Consider the following 20,349-nt stretch of genomic DNA (forward strand, 5'->3'; position numbering starts at 1 on the left):
GGTCAAGAGAATCATATGGAAGTAAAATAAAAATATTACTCTTAATACATGGGCCAGATCAAAGATATTTATTATTTGTTTATTTTTTTTATTTTAACATGAAACTCAGGCACAACATATAACAAGGAGGCACGTGATGAACAGAAATGTACAAAAGCAAAGAATCTCAGCATTTAAATAAATCTATGTATTAATTCCCAGGACATAAAAGTTCTAATCAGATAGACATTATTTAATTATTCAAGGACTGGTATTCCAGATGCCATCATATTTAATTTTAGCATAATCAAACAATGGAAAGCATTGCTGGTCTGTTATAAAGTATAGGGCTTCAACATTAGATTGTGCTTTATAGTCACAACTCTTCATCTGTAAAGAATTATAGTCTCAGTGGGTACTCTGGAAGGCCTGGTGTGTCAGGGGAGTTCAAGATCCTCTGTTCACGGAGGGAATATGAAGACTGTACAACTCCTTAGAAGGATACTATAGAAGTGGGCATTTTTTATGAGATAGTATAGATCTTGCACCTATAAGCAACTCTAATGACCCTAGTTCTACTTTTCTGGAAGCACCACCAATATCCCACCAGAGGGGCAGTATATGCCTATAGCTATGATATATATGTTCAAAACTCAAAGGGCCTAGTAATTCTTCCTTCTAATGTATGTTACAAAAGGGCAAAAGATATGATAGGTAATAACTGTGCTGCCTTACATTGGAGACACATGGGAGGTAGTTAATAGCAAGGGAAAGGCTGGAAAAGTGTGATTTTACCAGGATCATGAAAATCTGGCAAACTCTGAAATGATGTTAGTTCATTGTCCTTGATAGCTATGTCCCAGACAGTGGCAAATAGTAGATGTGTTAGAGGAAGAGAATATGAATGAAGTGCATCTAAGGTGATCCATCCTCTCTCATATCCTCCCTGTTGTAAACCATCATGGATTTAGGGAAGTCAGAAGCCATATACCCAATTATTCTATTTTACTGGCTTCCAGTGGACCTGTCCTCTATGAATTTGTCCACTAGATTTATATTTTAAGAATCTGCCTTCTTATCTAGATAGATAGGCATCTGTCTGTCTCATGAGACAGTAGATTGTGCTGAGTAAGGCATCAGCTTGCTCATTGACCATCTGTAAGTATGACTATAAAGCCCTATTCTTGAAGGACAGTCCCTTCCACACTGTCATCTGTGAAGTTCATATCTAAAAGTCCTGAATCTTTGTATCCACTAAAAAGAACGATCCAAGTTCTGCCAGTTTGATACATGAATCTTAGTTTTCTATTTGTGGGCGTTTAAATAAAAGAAGAAATATTTTTCAGATTTTTACAGGAGAGTTATATTGTTAAAAATTGAATATTTATTCAAATAAAGCCAAAGGTTAGAATGAAAATAACTGCTTTCCAGCCCCAGTGGAAGACAATTACTCACATTCATTTTGAATGTTTGCAGACATTTGTAAATGCTTTTCTTTTGCTGCATTAGAGCTTTCTTCTTTACTGGAATATTAGTCAATGACTTTCAAACTTTCCATTTCACTGTTAAGTCACTGAGTTTTCTTTGTTAGTTATTTTTAAATATGCTTTTCATAGTTAAGATTTAACTGTAATGTTTGCTATATAATCGTCTTGAGAACAAAATTTGCTTTTGAAAAATTTAATTCTGAAGTGAAAGGATTGTTTACATGAACCATGAGTCTACTCGTCTCTTTGGTGACCACCTTTTTCTGAACCAGTTGTAGATTCTGGGAGCAATTTCAGGTCATCTCTTCTCTGTCAAGCCTCAGAGCAAGGGGCAACAAACTTTGTCTAACTTCAGGTATATATTAGGTGTACCTCCTCTGCAATTGCATTAGAATTACCACAAGAAGAGACTGTATGGGAAAAGTATCATGAGATATCTGAGCCACTTCCATATAAATCAGCTTCAAAATGGGCATGTTTACATGAGATGCTATCACTCAGTGGTACTGCTCATGTATTTAGTATTTGTATAAACAAGTACTAAACTAATGCGCAGTAATTGGAGTTACTGCACAGTAGAATTGGCCAGGGTTTGTTTTTTTTAAATCAAGCTATGAACTCTCTCCTCCTTGAAATTTTCAGCATTTCTAGAAGCCTGGGCCATTGGTTACACCTCTGAGGAATTTCAGCAGTCTCCCATCACCTGAGGAAGGTTGTTTGTGCCCAAAAGCTTGCAAATAACTTTTTCCCCAACTATTTAGTTGGTCTAATAAAGGATATCACACCTACCCAAAGAGCCTTGCCTGCCTCTGATGAATGTAGTGCATTTGTTTCACTCAAGGGGAGTCACTGTTGTCTTCTTAATGGAATGAATCTACTTCAGATGGAATAAGGCTGTGGGTTGTCTTCTTCAGAAAACTGTATCTACAGTGAAGGGTGGCTTTCCTCTTCTTGGCCTATTGCAGGGTTGCCTCGATCCATTACTATCCATACTCATTAAATCTGCTTTCTCATCAAATTTGTGGTGGTCTGAAAGACTGAAGAAAAATATCCTCAAAACAGAAAAGAGAAACCATTAAGATGGGATAGGGACAGACAGCAGAAAGTAGAAACCCTGCTGTAAGTAAAGCACCAGATTCCTCCATAAATGGAAGAGAGCAACAACTAGGACAGATTATGACAGCTGTAGCAGCAGCAATGTCTCATCATATTATGCATCCATCTTTCTTCTGAGCAGGGTGTGAAGGGTCATTCATTTCTTACCTCCCGAGTCAGCCTCTGCACTGAACATTGCCACAAATTAAGAGAAAAGGACAAAAAGGGGCAGCTGTTGCCACACTATAGAAAATTAATCTAAACGTTCTTTGTATTTGCAGTTCAGTCACATCAGGCATACAGTAGCAGATACCAAAAGGAATCACTGGTATGTATAAGAGAAATCAGGAAGCTCAAGAGCTCAAGGCTTACCTTTTAACATAAATGGGATGGATCAGGAAAAGAAACAGTAGAAGGTAAGTGACACTCTAAGCAAACAATATCTCATGGACAAAATCAGAATTAAATGGAAAGCAGGATGGAGAGAATTGGAATTACCAAGGAAAGCTTAATTTCCTGGAAGGGAAAATCTTGACTGTGGAGTATTGTGGGGTTACTCTACTATAAAATGTTTAGAAAGTGATGCCATCTGATTTAAATGATGTCCTGTGTCATCCAATTGTTTTATTCCATATCACTTCTCTCCCACAAATTAAAAAAAAACAACAACCTTGCATTCTCCATTCTCCCCACCAATTCCAACCTCCTGAGCAATTCTGGTTTCAAATGTTCACCCTATATTTAAGGTTAAACTCAGTTTCATCTGTCCATAAATTTAAAAAATCCATGAAATCTTGTGATATTCCAGACTTTCAGGGTAAAAGGCGCATTGTTTCCAGCTCCATCCAGTTTAAAAGATACATGAAAGTTTGAACTGCTTCCCAGGTAAGCCTTCCTTTTAATTCTTCCTTTCAACTCTTTTTCTCTCTGCTTATTAACAGAGTTCTTTGGAACTGATCACAATGCTACCATTTTTCATGTTTTTAAAATATGGTTGTTTAGAAACGGGCCTAAGTTTGGACATGCTTAACTGTCTCCCTGAATTAAAATAAAACCATTCACCACCATCATCGATGGATCATGTAATTTACATTTTCAGTGTGAATAAGCCTTTCAATAGTACAAAGAGCCATTATAAATTATCCTCCTCCCTCAGAAGCCATTATTTGTGTCATGTGAGCTCTCCAACTCACTAGTCTTTCCAGAAATTATTTTATTTCATGTTGACATCTACCTACCTATCTATCCACTGGAAAATGTGAAAAGATCTGGGATTGCCCGAAGGGGTTAAGTATGTCCAGAAACTCAGAAATTCATCACAAACAAGGTTTTTAAAAATATATTTTAGTGAATATGGGATAACAGTAGTTTTGCATATAACATAGTTTTCTCCTATGGAAGCTTCCGGTAGGTGGTTGAATGTGTCAGATGTAACTGTTCCAGTAAACTGTATCGTACGGTTCAGCAGTGATTGCATTGTCTGTATTCTCTCAGAGTACTGCAAAGAAGTATTTAATTTCACACATCATTTGCAACTTGCAGCAGTAAACCCCAAAGTCTGTTTACATCCTCAATACACAGCAAAAAAAAGTTGTCCTGCTCTTTGACAAGGCAGGACACTGCCTACATTACAAGACTCCACAAATACACTTTACTTAACACAAAATGACCATGAAATAATTTTGCAACTTTATGTTCAAAATCATTTTTTACTGAACTAGAATGCATGGTGCATGTGCCTAATATCTATGAATCTGTTTGTTAGAGTCATACAACAGCTTTTCCCAGGGTATAAAAGTGTGTTTGTGCATGTGTGTGGGGCGGGGAGGGGGTGAGTGGGTGGGTTGGTGGGAGTGTGTTGATTATTCTGTTACAGTCCAGTCAAATGTGAGTTTAACAATTTATCCCTAGCAGGAATGAATTCAGATAGTCTTCAAATCCAGGAGAAGATGTTGTGATCCTATTAAGAGATTTTTATCTAGTTGTCCTGATAGGGTTGGATCCTTGGACAAGTTTAAGATAGTCGCATAGTAGAGTAAAGGGAAGTATGGCACTCTCCAGGCTATACATTGCTATTAGACCACAACTCTGAGCACTTTGGTTGCACATGGCGGTTACCTGTTGCTCAGCCCCATGTGCATGTGGGAGTGGTAGGACATGAAATCAGAATATATAATCCAATAGCTGCAATGCTAGCTTTGGACTTAAGACTTTCTATTCAGTGCCCTGAAACATATCTCCTATGATTTAGTGCAAGTCACTTAGGGCCAGATTTCTAAAGGCTTTAAGTACCTAACTCCCACTGAGATAAATTGAGGTCAGGTAGACAATTAAATACTTTTGAATATCTTGGCCTTAGGACCAAATGCAGTAAAGTACTGGGCACCTAAAACACTATGATTCTAACTTTCAGATACTTAATTTTCATATTACTTGTTAATGTTAATCAACTAGGCAGGAAGAGAGTCATGCACCATGAGAGCAGAAGAGGTTGGGAACCTACAAGCCATGAGCCGAATCTAGCCTGCAGTCTTTTGATCCAACCCCCAGACATGGGGCTTCAATAGCATTGGGTGGTGAGTGCTTTCAGTGGCATTTGGTGGTCCCAGGCCAGCAGTCGGCACCTTCCCCATGCAGTGCAGGGAAAAGCAGCAGTGACAGGTGTTTTCTCCATGTAAACAATGGAGATAAGTGGCATCAATGGCTAGGTCTTAAGAGCCTGCCCACCCACCCTCCAGCCCGCCTCTGATCCAAACTGGGTAACCAGCTTGCAGCCTTTTAGGTTGCTGACCTGAGAATAGGATTTAAAACAACCAGATCGCTGAATGGGAGGTTGCCTCAAGTCAGGTGCAGTCAGCATAAATGCCAAGAACATTCTTCCATCAGTTTTAAGATAACTTAAAATAAACCACATTTCGGATTACTCTTGAAGATAGACACCAATAGCTTTACTTTCAAAGAACTGAGCAGAGCTCACTCTTTTCTTTTAAAACCTGGCAGGAAAGATGGTGGTTCTCCTTTTTCTGCACACCAACTTAGACTCCAGAGCGCTTACCCCAGATATAGGAAACCCAGGTTTGATACCTTCTTCTACTTGAGAAGATTCAAACCTGAACTTTCTTTCTTCCTGAAGATTGTCTTAATTACCAAGCAACAATTAAAGTAGATGGGAGTGAAGGTGGGCTGTCTCCAACCTTCTTGCAAGAGCTGTGCTGCTGTACAGAAAAGAATTCAAGATTGACTGAGCTAGAAAGGAAACAGAAGAGTGAGCCCAACAGTTTAGAATAGTGGCATTCATGATAAGGGAGGGAACAAAGCTTTAGGACCCTGTTCTAAAGACTAATTTTGTATTTTACATGAAACTGTGATTGTATAAAATGAGAAAATAGTTTTAGGTTCAATAATTTTTTGGTGACTTCAAAGTAAGTTTCTGATAGAACCCTGCTGAGTTTTCTGACAAATCTGGAGAGAATCCAAAGCTTCCAAAGTCTGCAAATCTGGAAGTGAAAACCAAGTCAGATCTTCTAGGCTATGTCTTGGGAGCCTGGAAGTCTGGGATATAGGAGGGATAAAGTGGGGATCAGTCACAGATCCACAGCAGAGAGGCTGGAAGCCGTGAAAACTCCAGCTAGTGCCAGAGTATTCAAAGCCTCTATGCTCTCTGCTCTGGAAATGGGACTTTGAGCCTGGACATTTTGATCCAAGCTTCTATGGAGAGTTTCTCCAGGGCAGTCTGTAAAATGGGGCTTCACAGGAAATATAGACTATATGAATCCTCACATCTGTTGAGTTTCACTTAGCTGTGGAGTTGTGTCCATCTCTGCTGTCTGCCACATCAGTGAAAACCAGACAAGGAAGCTGCATGTCTGACTGGACAGTGGTTTACTTCTTCTTTCTTCCATAAGGCTCTTTGGCCTGAAAGAGGACAGATAGCACTAAAGGTACTTACAATTGTAACTTCTTAAATACTCTCCAAGATGTTATAACACAGAGTACTGAACCCTGGTATACATCATAGCCATTTTCTAAAAAAAATCAGACCTGGATTACAAACTGGAGAGTACAAACCAGAGGATGAAAAACATTTTCTGATGGGAAATAATTTATTTTAATTAATAAAATTGAATGGTTTAATTTAAAACTGTGTCCAAAAATTAATGAATGTGATCCAAGCTAAAACAGGAAAAACACAACAGTAGATTGAAGCACTGCTGACTTAACTCTACAGTTCAACTACTAGGGTTGTGTGAAACAGCACCATTTTGTTTTGATTTCCATTTTGCCATTGATACGGGACAGTTTCATTTCAGGTTTCACTTTGTTACAAAAGCACTGTTCCATTTTGCTGTTTTGACGTTTCGCCCATAGGCTATAATGGGGAAGTGCAAAACTGCATATAACTGTGTCATTTTTTGGCAAATTTGGATAAAAACAGCAGAGGTGGTAGCCCCTTCTCAGGGCATGAATTCTACCAAGTTTCAAGGAGACAGGTATAGGAGTTTCTGGGAAACTGTACCTCAAGCTGTTGACAAGCCAAACTCATGTCACATGTGTGTGTTAAGGTACAGCAGGGTGAAAACTGCAAGCATGGTAGCTCCTGCTGAGGTAATGAAACAGGTCAGGTTTCAAGGAGATAGGTGCAGTGGTTTCTGGGAAACTGCACCTCAAACTGATGAAAAGCAAAATTCAAGACACGTGGCTGTGTGTGTGTGTGTGTGTGTGTGTGTGGTAAGGCGCACCCTCATTGGCACTGGGGCTTCTACATGACATGGTAGTGTGCCCCAAATGAGGTCTCCTCCTCCCCTACAGCTTCAGTTCAGTCCACCACTTTAAAGGACAACAAGTAATAACTTAATAAGCAGCACAGTAGCATCAGCAGCATCTCAGGCAGCCAAACTGTGACAGTCAATATCAGAGCAGTTCTTCTCCCCCTTCCCCCTCCCTCTCCTTACTTTCTGTTTCCCTGCAGGCAAGCCCAGCTTCAGCTTCAAAATTAGAAATGTTTCAAAACTTTTGGAACCTTTTGACTTCCCTCATTCCCTTTCAAAGCTATTTCGAAGCCCTTCATTTCATTTCGATTTCACTGATTTGAGCTTGAAACAAATTGAAACAGCATCAAAACAAATCAGCCAGTGACATTTCTCACAGCCCCATCAAGTAGCATTAACACTGCTATCCTGAAGTTTCTCATGTGGACATGTTTAATATTATTTTTCTTTAGCTTTACATACACGCAAAAAGGAATACATAAAATTCAAATGTATCTAATGTTGTACCAATCAGCCAATTTCTAAAAAATGTAGAGTGTGGTTGAGAAGATTCACAGAAATAGAAAATAAACATTTTGGCCAGGTACAGACATTATACTTCTACCACTATAAGTGATCAGAAACTGGTCTATACCCATAAGAAAACATTACACTTCTACCACTATAAATGATCAGAAACTGGTCTATACCCATAAGAAAACAAGTTTGGCACATACAGACTGGATTAAAATGGTGGAACCAAGTCTAAGATTTGCCCCTCCCACCCCCACCAAAGGGCAAATGGGTCTTCTGTTCGCTATCGATCTAAACTACACTGCTTATAGAAAACCACATAATACTGGTTGATTCTGCCCCGGGCTTTTTGAATGCCTGTGCCTATGCTTTCATGCTGCCATTTCCAAAGTAAAGTAGTATTCTATGATTTTTGAGACATTATATTCACATAAATTTTCAAAACCCGCCTATGAAAGAGAAAGTCACCAAGTACGTATTCCAAGTAATGTAATCCTAGCAATGACTCACAACTGAGAATGTTCAAAATGAGTTGTAGAAACAGATTATGCAACAAACAAGTTTTGTTTGTTTTGTTTTGTTTTTTGTACTATCTTTTATTGGACCACCTGTATAGTTGGGAGAGATACTAGACAATTTTTTGGGTACAAAGTGCCCTTCTTCAGGTCTGGGAAAGAAGCATACGCAGGCTAAGCTAAATTAAAGGAAAAAAAAATTTCTTGTGTGTGTGTGTTTGGAATTCTCCTGCCATAGGGAAATGGCCAGAGGGAAGACAGCTGCCATAGCTAACTTCTCTGGCTCCCTTCTCACTGTCCTTATTCCAGATGGTTAGGAAAGGAGTGGAGAAAGGCATCTCAGAGTATGCTGCATCTGGTGTGCAGCATCCATCTAGTTATCTTCATCTGGTGTGTGGTTTTGGGGAACATTGGCTAGGGTGCAAATAAGAACAGCTCCCAGGTTGTTCTAATTGGAGCCTGGGTTGAGACTGAGCCGGAAAAATAGGAAGAAGAACAAACCTTCTTTTCTGCATTCAGAAAGTAACATGCTAAGAAGCAGAGTTGCTGGCCATAATAGCTTGTAATCTTTACTTTCTTTGTTATGTATGAGGATGAAAATGTAATAAAACCCCTAAAGAATTCCCATACCCCAGATACGCATTCCTTCAGTCGCTGATTTAACTTACTTTTGTCAGGTAATTTTGCCACAATTTTGGATCCAATTTTGAAGGTTAGTGGCCTCCCTCTGCAGTCTATCTAGGCAAGAAAATATATCACAAAACAACCTTCCAGGTTGCAACTCCATATATATGTCTGAACTCCACATGTAATGTGTTTGAAACACTTTAGAAGAAAAAACAAAGGATACTTTTGATAGTAAGCAATAGCTCATAAACATGGACATTTCCCTTGCAATGTTCACTCCTTCTTATTGCAAGGTCAGTTTGTAGACATGTTTGATGTATCCCTCAAAAATTGCTTGGTTTTATTTATTTATTTATTTGTCTGTCTGTCTGTCTGTTTCCTCACTGCTATTTTGTGAATACTTCTTCTGATGGGGCAAATGCAGTTAGTTTGCTGTTTTACTGAAGATAATTTAGTAAAAGGAGAGGCAAAATCTAAACTGCTTGGATCTGATTTGGTTCAGTTAGTCTGACCATGTTAATTCATAGGTCATTCATTCACACTGCATTATCATAATCCTAAAATGTTCTCTTACAGTCTGAAGTGTAAAGGTCACACAGCTTTCTGCAAGAATAATTTTCTTTCTACTAATGAAAAAAGTCATCATTAATTATCTTTCCCTTTGTATTTTCCACTTTGGATCCTAACAACTGTCTTTTAAACTTCCCTTTTGTTGGGCTGCATCAACACCCAATGACAGGTCACAAACACAATTCACTGCTGTGGATCTCCTTTCTCAAGAGAGGCAGCTGTTCACAATTCTTTGCCTGGAGCAATGAGATCTGGGCTCCTGCTTCTAATATAGCAACAAATCTTGATCCAGCTGGTGGCTTCTTCTCAACAATGAAGGTTAGTATGGGCCCCATGGTAGGGGGAAGAAATGAAACTGCACTTTGCACTACTTCAGGCTCCATATGCTAGCTCTTTAACCCTCCACACAACCTCTCCCCAGATCTCCTCCCCACTACACACGCACAAAAACACAAAGTGAAACCATTGTTCCTGACCATTGGAATCATGGTTAGAGTCACAGTAACACATTTGTGTTATTCTATAATATAGGTGCAGAACCAGCGTCTGTAAGTATAGTGTCAGTACTGCTCTATAGTTCCTAGTTAAAAATCACCTTACAAATAATTTGTTACATCAAATTTCAAAGGGTCCAAATGTCCCAACCAGCTGTGTTGCCTGAAGTACCACCCATTGGGCACATCTACATGAGACATTTACAGCAGAGGTAACTGCCTCCGCAGTAAAGCATCAGCGTCAACATATGTGCTGCTATTAGGATGGAGCAAACTAATTAAATCAGCCGCACGATAGTACTGCACAACTCAGGTACTATCCTGCAGTGGAGTTATTTACTCTGCCGCAATACACATAAAGACGCTGACCAGGTCTAGCTGGGCCATGAGGGTGCTACAGTGCAAGGCTATCTACTGGCTAACCCCACACTGGAGCACACTTATGCCCCAGCCAGCCCCGCCACAGCATGTTGAGCCCAGTCAGAACAACTCCAGGCTGGCAGGCTGAACCCCTGGACCCTCTGCCAGCCAGGGCTGAGCCATCCCAGCTCAATGTGTTGTGGTCCTGGGAGCAATATATTCAGGTGCGAACCACACTGGAGTTTATTGCATCAAATTAATTTCACATGTAGATGCACCCATTAATTCGTATAACCTGGATGTCACAAAGGATTTAGGAGGGAAAGCAGCAACTCCATGATATTCTTCTTTTATTTTTTCCAGTCTTGGAGAAGTTACAGGGGACATTACTGGCTTGGTAAGGGGAAGTGCAATGGGCTAGCCTGTCTCACTGGCTTCTCCCCTTGGAGCTAAGAATTTAATGAACAAGTTATCACTATCGAATGCAGTCTTCCACTGTGCATTGCAGTTTTTTTGAGGTCTGGAACACCAACCAGTAGGAAACCCATAGAGAGAAACTTCACAATGGAAGGATTTTCCTACACATCTCTATGCACATTAGTGCCTTAACTGAAGACAGAAAATGGATAATCTGAATGAAAACATAATCTGAAATGTATGGGGGGAAATCCTTCCCCCTTTGAGACTAATAGCAAAACAGCTATTAACTTTGATAGGATTTTATGATTTTATGATTCTGTGGCCAAAAAGAACTCACATTTAGATAGTTAATAGACTCAAATAGATTTTCCCACTTGTGGTCAAATATTTTACATAGCCTAACTGGTTAAGGATGCTGAGCGGAGAAGGCTGAAGGTCCAAGTGCCATATTCTGAGGAATAGAGACCACATAAAAGAAGTTTATTTAAACTGGAAGCCTCAAGAACTAACTGTTGGAGATTTAAAAATGGACTATTTGGACATTTCTATTCTCAGTGCTCAATTTGAAACTCTTTAAAGGATTTGACTAAAGTCCTGCACATCTGAAAACTGAGGCACCCCAAATTATCAGACACTTCTGGAAGTCACCAAAAAGCCAAGCTGCCTGGGCAATCAGCTTATGGCAATTAATATAATACTATATAGTACTAGTAAGATGAAGCTTGCACTTTTGTTATATGCGCTGTATGTGCAAAATACCTGAACAATCTAGCCCTTCCCTTACTTTTCCTGAAATCTCATTTTAAAACCTTTGTAAGGGGTTTTAACAGTGTTCAAGGATATGAGGAGCTCCAGTACATAGTGTCTGGTGCCACAGGTACACTGAATGACCAACTTAACTTTAAGTGTTTTGCGCTCTTTCTTGTCACACTGGCTGTCCCAGCCTTAAAAATTAGTTGGGTCCTTTTAAAAACAGAGCTAATGTTCCACCTGTGATTCCAGCTTTGGTAGGAACATCCTAGAGTTGGCTTTAAGTTGGCTTGATACAGTCAAGTCTAATAGAAGACTTGACTGTATCTTTTTATCTTCTTTGTATGAACAACGCACTCATTTCAATAAGTTCCTTGGGCTTATTACCATTGTGCTAATTAATATTAACCTAGCCAGACAACTGTGGGATTTGCTGTAAACTCCTTATCTTTTTAAAGTCATTTTTGTGCTATAACTCTGGTTTATCACATTTTTAACTCCCACGTAAATATTTAAATTAGTTTTAATCTGTTCCTATAGACCTGGCTGATTGAAAAGCTTTTAAAGAGTTAGTACATATAGGCTGTAATGGGAAATCAAATACTAAGTAAAAATGCATCTTGCATATAGTTTAGCCCATAGAATGGAAATTTTAACAGGTTTTTTGCTCTTTATTTTGTTTGTTTTAAATCACTGCCTTTTTCTAACAATTTCATTTTGTCATTTAAATTCTGATATATGTTCTATTTAGGTACTTGAACTTTTTCATTACTTCATTAATTAGATTAATTCATACTCATCAAGATTAGAACATATATATTTTTCATTTTATACTCGTCATAATAAATGTGAGGATCATACTTTTGTTAATTTTCATTTATAAATCTTTTCACTGAACACAGGGCCTTGTGTACTGTTATGGTGTCATTTAGTTAAGCATTATACATAGTAGAAGTATGAGGTTGACAATACACATGCTACAATATAGTATTGCTTTTATAAAATCATACTTGTTTGAACGTCTTAGGCAAAGAAGTCTGACCTGTGCAGATGTGGTCTCATAATTACACATCTGAGAATCCTCATTAACCAATCAGGACTACTACTTATATGGCAGCCATTGTAGATTTCATACTATTAAGTATATGTGCATAACTTCTTTTCAGCCAGTTCAGATGAAGTGAAAAATTGTATTACAAATAAAAATGTTATAAAGACATATGTTGACATAAAAAAACAATAAACAAGGAAGGTGACATAAACCAGAAAATGAAGGAAATGCTCAATAGCCCTTATTTCTGGCCATCCTTTCTGTCCACTTCATTGTCCTGGTAGTACGTGATGTTCTCAATTAAAACATTGAGGAGCAGCTGACCAATTATCTGCTACTGTTGTCTCCAAACCTTGTAAAATAAGGCAGCAAGAGGAAAGGGCTTAAATCTAGATATGTTTTTGAAGGCATATCTTCTAAGCTTCATATTCTCACTTTATTTGAAATTCTTATGAAATCCAAGCCATAGCATATTTTCCCTCTTTGCATTCCTGCACCAAAGAGTTTTATATGCTCTAACTGGCCATGGAAAAAATAATAAAAAGTGTGTTTAAAGCAGGTGCTGCTTGTAGTGTTTATATAAACACATTAGCACTCTTTTGACACAGCATGACCTGAACAAGTAGTTCATCCTACTAGTAGCAGGGAAACAATAACTGAGTGTGCCAGAGCTGAGTTCATTCAGACACTGCAAAATTAACACCAGATTATGAATACGCTTGCCACTGGTAATTAATCGTGAAAATTGCTGGAGGAGTTCCCCTACTGTGAGGGATATTGGCAGAACTATTTATTGCTAATAGGCCTTGTTTAAGCTTTTTTCCCCCCTCTTCTACCCCTTAGAGATAAAACTTACAATAGACTACACAGTAACTGGTAGATTGTTATATATTGCTCTAGTCTGGTTTTTTTTTAGCATTTCTGAATATCCCTTGTGTTTTCTGCGCTGCTATTAGAAATGTGGATTGTGTTTTTTCATTCAGACCATTAAACTGTCCCTTATAGCAGGGGATAATTTCACATTCTGGATACCGTTTCCCTGTATTCCACAGTGATCTGACATTATCCTATATTTTGTGGCAGTAATTTGGAGACATCACAAGAGCAGGTTTATCTATTTAAAATCATGTAAGAGCTTTTCTAACCTTGCCCAGTGGTTTTATCATCTACAAAATCTTTGATGTGCCCATTACTTTTACCAGTTTTCCTTATATTTGGTTTTGTATGATCTTTCTGTAAAGCGTTAGAAAATGAACAAGGTGTTTTCTTTCTACTGTTTTTAAAATCATGTACACAAACATATGGATATAAGCATTATATTGACTAATTTACACTAACAATTGTACAATATTGTATAAATCAATGTAATGAAGGTCATATGTTCTTCTTCTAATTTGCCTGTAATATATTCTACAATGTATTTCAATCAATTTATGTCTCTTTCCTTAACAAATACATTCACAACCCTCTCAATTGCTAAGAATTGCATTAAAATATGGCCAATTTCTTATTTTCAAATTAAAGGAAGTTTGGCTACTTTGGAACTTCAATGTGAGCAGGGTTTGGCCTTATTTCTCTTATCATTTTAACATTCTATTAGCATACTTCTATTAACATTTTCTAATTTTAGGATATGGAATTTATGTGGGAATTTATTGCTGACTTCAGTGTGAAACACATTCAATTCCTAGCTCTTACTTATATATGTGTACTTGCTTATTGCTCTATAGCATATTAATTAGATGCAAAGCATATTCTTTAGACAAATCAGTTTTAATCCTCATCACTGGAGTCAAATATGATGATATAGAATGCTGTATTTTAAAATACGTTTAATGGTTTTTTTTAAGCCTGATCCTTTTTCTGAGATTTCAGTGGCGTTAGAACTGGCCCCTTAGACATTTAGTTCTTCAGGTTTTGCAGCTTCGATTTCTCAGTTGAAAATCTGCAAATGGCATTTTTCATATATCCAAAGCTCATGGGATGTACACAGAATGAAGAATTGGAAGCCATTTTCTTGGTGGCACTTACCATTTATAGTTTATTCACTCACTTTTTCTGGATGGACATTTAAACAGAGTACCGTTTGACTTAAAGAACTGGGAGCAGAACAGGTTTTTGTTAGTTTTTGTTTGCATGAGGTACATGTTGTGTATATATTTTAGTTGCATAAATGCTGATGCAAAGTCCTGTGACATTAATGAAAAAAAATCCTTTGAATGAAATGGACTCTGTATTAGGTCCTATCATTAAAATTAAGAATGTGCTTATAGGCAAAATATTGGAAAAGTTATTATGATTATTGAGTTTGTCTTGCTTATGTTTTTTTAAATCTACTACTTTCATTAGTGATACTCTTCATTTTGTTCATGCAAACAGACAGTTTTTGTTTGTCTGGAAAGAGGTAAAAATTCTGTGTACATAGTCCTTTAATGATATGTTTTAAAGCTTTTAAATATATGGTGGGAATTTTCAGTCTCCAATAATAATGTTTAAAATAGAAACAGCTGGCATACATTAACCTAAAAGATACCACAGTTAAAATAGACTATACTGCTTTATTTAGTCCCACTTTACAGCACAGGTTCATTGCCCAATATTTATTCATACTAAAATAGTATGTGTACCCTTCTCTCTGTCTCCCTATCCAATTGTCCCAAGCCTTTTTTTTTTTCCTTAGCTGATCCCTCGGGCAACAAAAAACAAAAGCCAACAATTAGTAGCTGTCATACTGTTCTGACATGGCACAATAAAACATTGCAGAGGTTAAATTGTCTCTGGTTTATGTTAACCATAACCATTCTGGTCACTTATAAGCCTCTAGCATTAAAGTTTTATATAGCTTAAAAATGATAAAAATATATTAAATTAGATGTACTACCAGAGTGACTTGAAATTCATCTGTGAAAAGAACACACAGCAGCATTCAACAAATGGCTTCTGTTTTGAGTGAGATCATGATTATAATTTCAGGTATCTGAAGGCTGGATATAAAAGAAGAAAAAGGCTACAAACGAGCAATCATTTCCTAGATATTACAGCTAGGTAATATTGGCATTTTCTTCCATTCAAAAAAGAAATGGCATTATTCAGAATGGCGCACAGTGTCCAATATACAATCTTTAGTGTGTACATGTAGAGTCCAAAGTAGGATTTTTCACATTCTCCCTGGTATCCTTCCCATGCATTTTACCAAATTAATCCAGCACTTAGAAAAAAGAAAAGAATGATGACAATAACAATAAAATGTGGTTTCTGTGCCATTCAAAGAAAGTTGAAGGTTAAAAAGCTAGCTGTTTGTAGATCAAAACATACCCAAGGCCACTCATGCTAGGTGTGTCTACATGAGATGCTTTACTGTGCAGTAGATTAGTCTACTAATGGTATCACCATTTAACCATGTGCAGCAGCTACTGTGCAGTAAATTAGGCTAATGTGTGGTTTTCTACTACCTTTAAATATAAGTAGTAGATTAACTATGCATTAGCTACTGTGCAGTACCACTCATGTAGACAGCTGACCAGGAGCAAATTGCTCCCAGTCAGCCCAGGCAGCAGGGAGTGAGGGAGCTGTTCCCTCCCTCACAGCTGTTTCCAAGCCCCCTGCCCAGATTGATGCATGGCTAGGAAATAGCTGCAGTGGCTGGGAAAGTGTCCTGATCAGGGCACAGGGCTGTGAAAAAGTTGCCTGGGAGGCGGAAGAGTCTCTCAAGCCCAGGCCTGACCCTGGTGCCCCTTGCCAGCCCAGGGCGGCGACCCAGAGGATCCTAGAGCTCTCCCTGGCTACCACATGGGAGCAAAGCAGAGAAGGGCAGGAGTAGCCCTGCCCTGAACTGCTTTCTCCCAAATTTGCTCCTGGTGGGCGCATGTATAAAAGCACTCCCAGGGAAAGCTTACTGTGCTGTATTTTACTGTGCAGTAAGCTTTCTGCACATTTATTGCATGTGTAGACATGCCCACTGTGAAATCAAGTTACTCTGTTACTAATGGTTTACTTACCATAACCAGAGGGGTATGGATCTGCAGTTAGTATCTATGTATGTGAAGTCTGTCTGTCTGTCTGTAATGCTCTTGGGGGGCATGGCTCCTGGCAGGGCATGGCTCCAGCCAGTACTGCATCAAGAATGCCCATCAAGAATGACAGGTGGGGTGGATGGGGACAGAGCACCGCCACCCACCACCCTGTGCAGCCGCCTCTTCCCGGGGGTGGGTATGGTGCAGGGCTGGATGTGGAGCAGGCAGGGGGGCGTGGTGTGGGTCTGGACACAGAGTGGGGGGTTGGTACGGGGCTGGACGTGGAGGTGGGTAAGTGGCACACAGTCGAACATGTAGCACTGGCAGCACAGGGTAGTGGGTGGGGGCAGCGGCCACCTTATGCAAGCTTCTCCCCGCCATGCTCCTGGGAGGCAGCAGTGGCACAGGTGGTGGGTGATGGTGCTCCATCCTCACCCATCTCCCTGTTATTCTTCATGGGCAATTCGCCACTTGATGGGTGCCCCAGGGCCAGACATGGAGTGGGGAGGTGGGGGGCTGGCTCGCGGCTGGATGCGGTGTAGTGGCAGCACGGGTTGGTGGGTGGCAGTGGCAGCGTGCACGTTCCCCTACCCCACTCCTGGCAGGTGGCAGAAGCATGGGGTGGTGGGTGGTGACACTCTGTTCCTGCCCCCCCCCGGTCATTCTTGACGGGCAATTCGCTAGTACTAATATAAACAATATTTGCATGCAGCAAAGTCCTCTTAGTCTTCCTCCAAGAGTAACCTCCTGTCCCCCTTTTGAAGCTTGCCAAGTGGGAATGTGGGCAGCCAAGAGGGAAAGATTCATGCAACCAGAAGGAAAGCAAACTATGGTCCAGGAAGGCAGGCATTCTATTATGAAAGAAGGAGAGAGGCAGCTCTTGTTCCTAGCTCTGCTTACAAATTTATCATTTAGGCTCATCATACAGACTGTTTGCAGATATTAAAAAAGAAAACAAAACAGCGCTTTAATTTAAACTTGGTGTATCCGTGCAGCAAACCCTGCACATGCCCAAAAGTGGCAGCACCTTAGTTGGGCCTGGCTCGCCCAATGTCTGCAATGACTGTATAGATTGGGTACTTTTGTGGGGCTTTTTTGGTGCTTTATCTAATAGCTGATTGAATCAGCTTTAGCTAAAAGTGCCAAAAAGCCCTGCTGAAGCACCCAGTCTATACAGATGCTGCAGAGTCAGAGTAATACACTGCTTCTTCCAGTGAAGCAGGTTTTTTGGGTTTTTTTAATGTCTACAAGCAGCCACAGAATGGAAAAAGCAGCGCTGGGATCAGACAGCAGACTTCATCTATTGTTCCACCAGCTTGAAACTCCTCACCATCAGAATGCAATATACTCTTCTATTTGAAAAGCCTTCTAATAGTAATCCTAGGGCCTTGTTACACAGTAATTTTGGGCAGCTCCTACAGCTCTTAACCCCTGTATTGTGCCCCCTCCCCCAACCTGAAATTCATTTTAAATATTCATTTATGTGGCTCAAAGTTACATCGCTGCAGGGCAGGATTATCTCTGATCCGTGTTACCTAGCTTGTACTGCACTAAGGTGTAGCCAGTCTAGGTCACACCTTATCATAAACACCCCACCCACCCCCATCCCCTGCTGGCCTGGATTGGGCCCACTTTTCCTCCCATACTTCTCAGCACCCCAGATAACTGCTCACTTCCCACCTTCCCTCCTCCCTGCCCTTACTTGTGCTGTCTGTCATGGGGGGGCAGGCAGGGAAGGGTTAACCTGCCTGCCTGGACACTGTCGCTGCTGCTCTGTGGACCAGAAAAGCAACCCAGAAGCAGCAGCAGCTGGGCAAGCAGGTTAACCTTTCCTTTCCTGGTCCCCTGGGACAGATAGTGTAGACAGCCACATGTAAGTAATGCCCTGGGGAAGGCAGGAGGCAGAGGGGAACCAGAGCGGAAGGGGGAGAGCCCCAAGGATAGGGGCAGGGATTGGGGAAGCCCTGGGGGTAGCCCCTCTGATCCTGGAATGGGAGCAGGGAGGGAGGAATCTTACCTTTCAGTCCTCCAGGCTCCTGCTGGTCTGCACGTGTGACTGCTTCAAAATGGAGCTAGCACTAACACCAATCAACATTTGTATGGCTTACAGTGTAATGTGTAACAGGGCACCTAATGACACTGCTTTATACAGTAGTAGTATAATGAAAGGGGTATGACTTGGGCACCAGCCCTGGGCACCAACTCTGTAGGAGTACAAAATTAGCAGCAGATGCATTGCCAGCCCATTCGTTGCCACACCACAGCCACTTATGTTGTCCCATGTACTGCTGCTGCTCAGTGCATTCAAGCTACACCTCTGTCATGCAAGAAAAGCTTGTTGGAAGGCAGAACTAGCATTCTTAATGAGAATTAGCCTGAGAGGAAAATGAGCCTGGTGAATTATTGGTAAGAAATCTCAAGGTCTCTGTCTTTCCTTTCAGAACAATAAAGCCCATATTTGTAAAACAATCTGCATTTTGCAGCCTTCTGTCACTAGGCCATCCCATCTTATATGGCATAGTCTGTTCTCTTCATGGTGAAATCTTCCTGCAATTACACTTCTTTTATGATGCCTCTCCCTAGTCATCCACCTCACAAAGAGGGTTGGAATAATTATAGTAATTATTGATGATAAATGTGTTTTCAAATCATCCATACTACAGGACGGAGTCCCATCTCACTTGCATTACAGCAACCCTATGGGTCAGAGCCTAGCCATCCAGAACAGGGGTTAGATCTGGCCTGAAATTCTACCCAGCCTGCAAAGCCAGGACATCAGCAGTAAATTGGCAGCCAGGGACACTGGCAGTAATGTGGTGGCAGGTAGGCAATGTAATAGGGGTGGGAGGAGCAGCAGTAGCAGTGGTTGGGTCAATGTGGGGGGCCAGCTGTTTGGACCCAGCCCTATAAATTTGACCTGCTGCTTCTAAAAGCTTGCCAACCCCTCCCCTGATCTAGAATAACTCTACTACTTCAATGGAATTTTGCCAGATTTACATCAGTGTGAGTGATATATTTTGTATTAAATAATCGCTAATTAAAATGTATAAACAACATTAAGGTCAAAACAGAATTTCCATCCTCACAGGGTAGTTCCCCGGTCATGAAGCCACTAATAGGCTGTTACACTGGGCAAAAATTTATGGTGAAGTCATGCTGCTGTCTCTTAGGGCATTGCACTGATATACATAGCCATCTTCCCACTGAAGTCCTACATCCAAAATAGGATGCCTCCCACTTACCTGTCAGGATTAAGCTGGATTGCTACATAATAAAGGCATTTTAGGCTAAGGCTGTCCATTCAGGGAATGGGAGACTTCTGTGATATTGCAAGGTGAAAAATGGTGATTAAGCTTCCAGGGCGATGTTTACACAAGACGTTGACTTCGCGCAATCATTTAGTATTTGTATAAATAAGTACTAAATGACCGAGCAGTAACCAGTTACTGTGCAGTTGCACCAAGAAACAGCTTTTTCATGACGCTGACTATGCAGTAACTTGTGACTACTGCACAGTAGCGTTGTGTCACACATCCTGCCATAAGACGCTACTGTGCAGTAGTCACAGGCTACTGAGCAGTCAGTGTCCTGTGTAGACACAGCCCATGAGAAGCATAAGAAGCCTGAGCATCCTCATAGGTGAAACAGGATCACCCCTTGAGCCAGGCATCTGGGCGTGAACAAAGGAGCAGCTAAGTTGAGGACA

The 20,349-nt window shown here is 40.2% G+C and overlaps 1 long non-coding RNA gene across 1 annotated transcript in view; it reads left to right on the forward strand.

Annotated features, from left to right (window-relative positions):
* The first annotated feature begins 2,848 nt into the window (after positions 1 to 2,848).
* LOC109285245 (uncharacterized) overlaps positions 2,849 to 20,349 on the forward strand; it is a 60,343-nt gene continuing 42,842 nt past the window's right edge. The window contains exons 1-3 of the long non-coding RNA XR_002092925.2: positions 2,849 to 2,977; positions 3,370 to 3,446; positions 9,725 to 9,873. This is a non-coding gene — a long non-coding RNA (uncharacterized LOC109285245). The remainder of the gene's footprint in view (positions 2,978 to 3,369; positions 3,447 to 9,724; positions 9,874 to 20,349) is intronic.

Source organism: Alligator mississippiensis, chromosome 3 (assembly GCF_030867095.1).
Source record: "Alligator mississippiensis isolate rAllMis1 chromosome 3, rAllMis1, whole genome shotgun sequence".
Taxonomy (NCBI): Eukaryota; Metazoa; Chordata; order Crocodylia; family Alligatoridae; genus Alligator; species Alligator mississippiensis.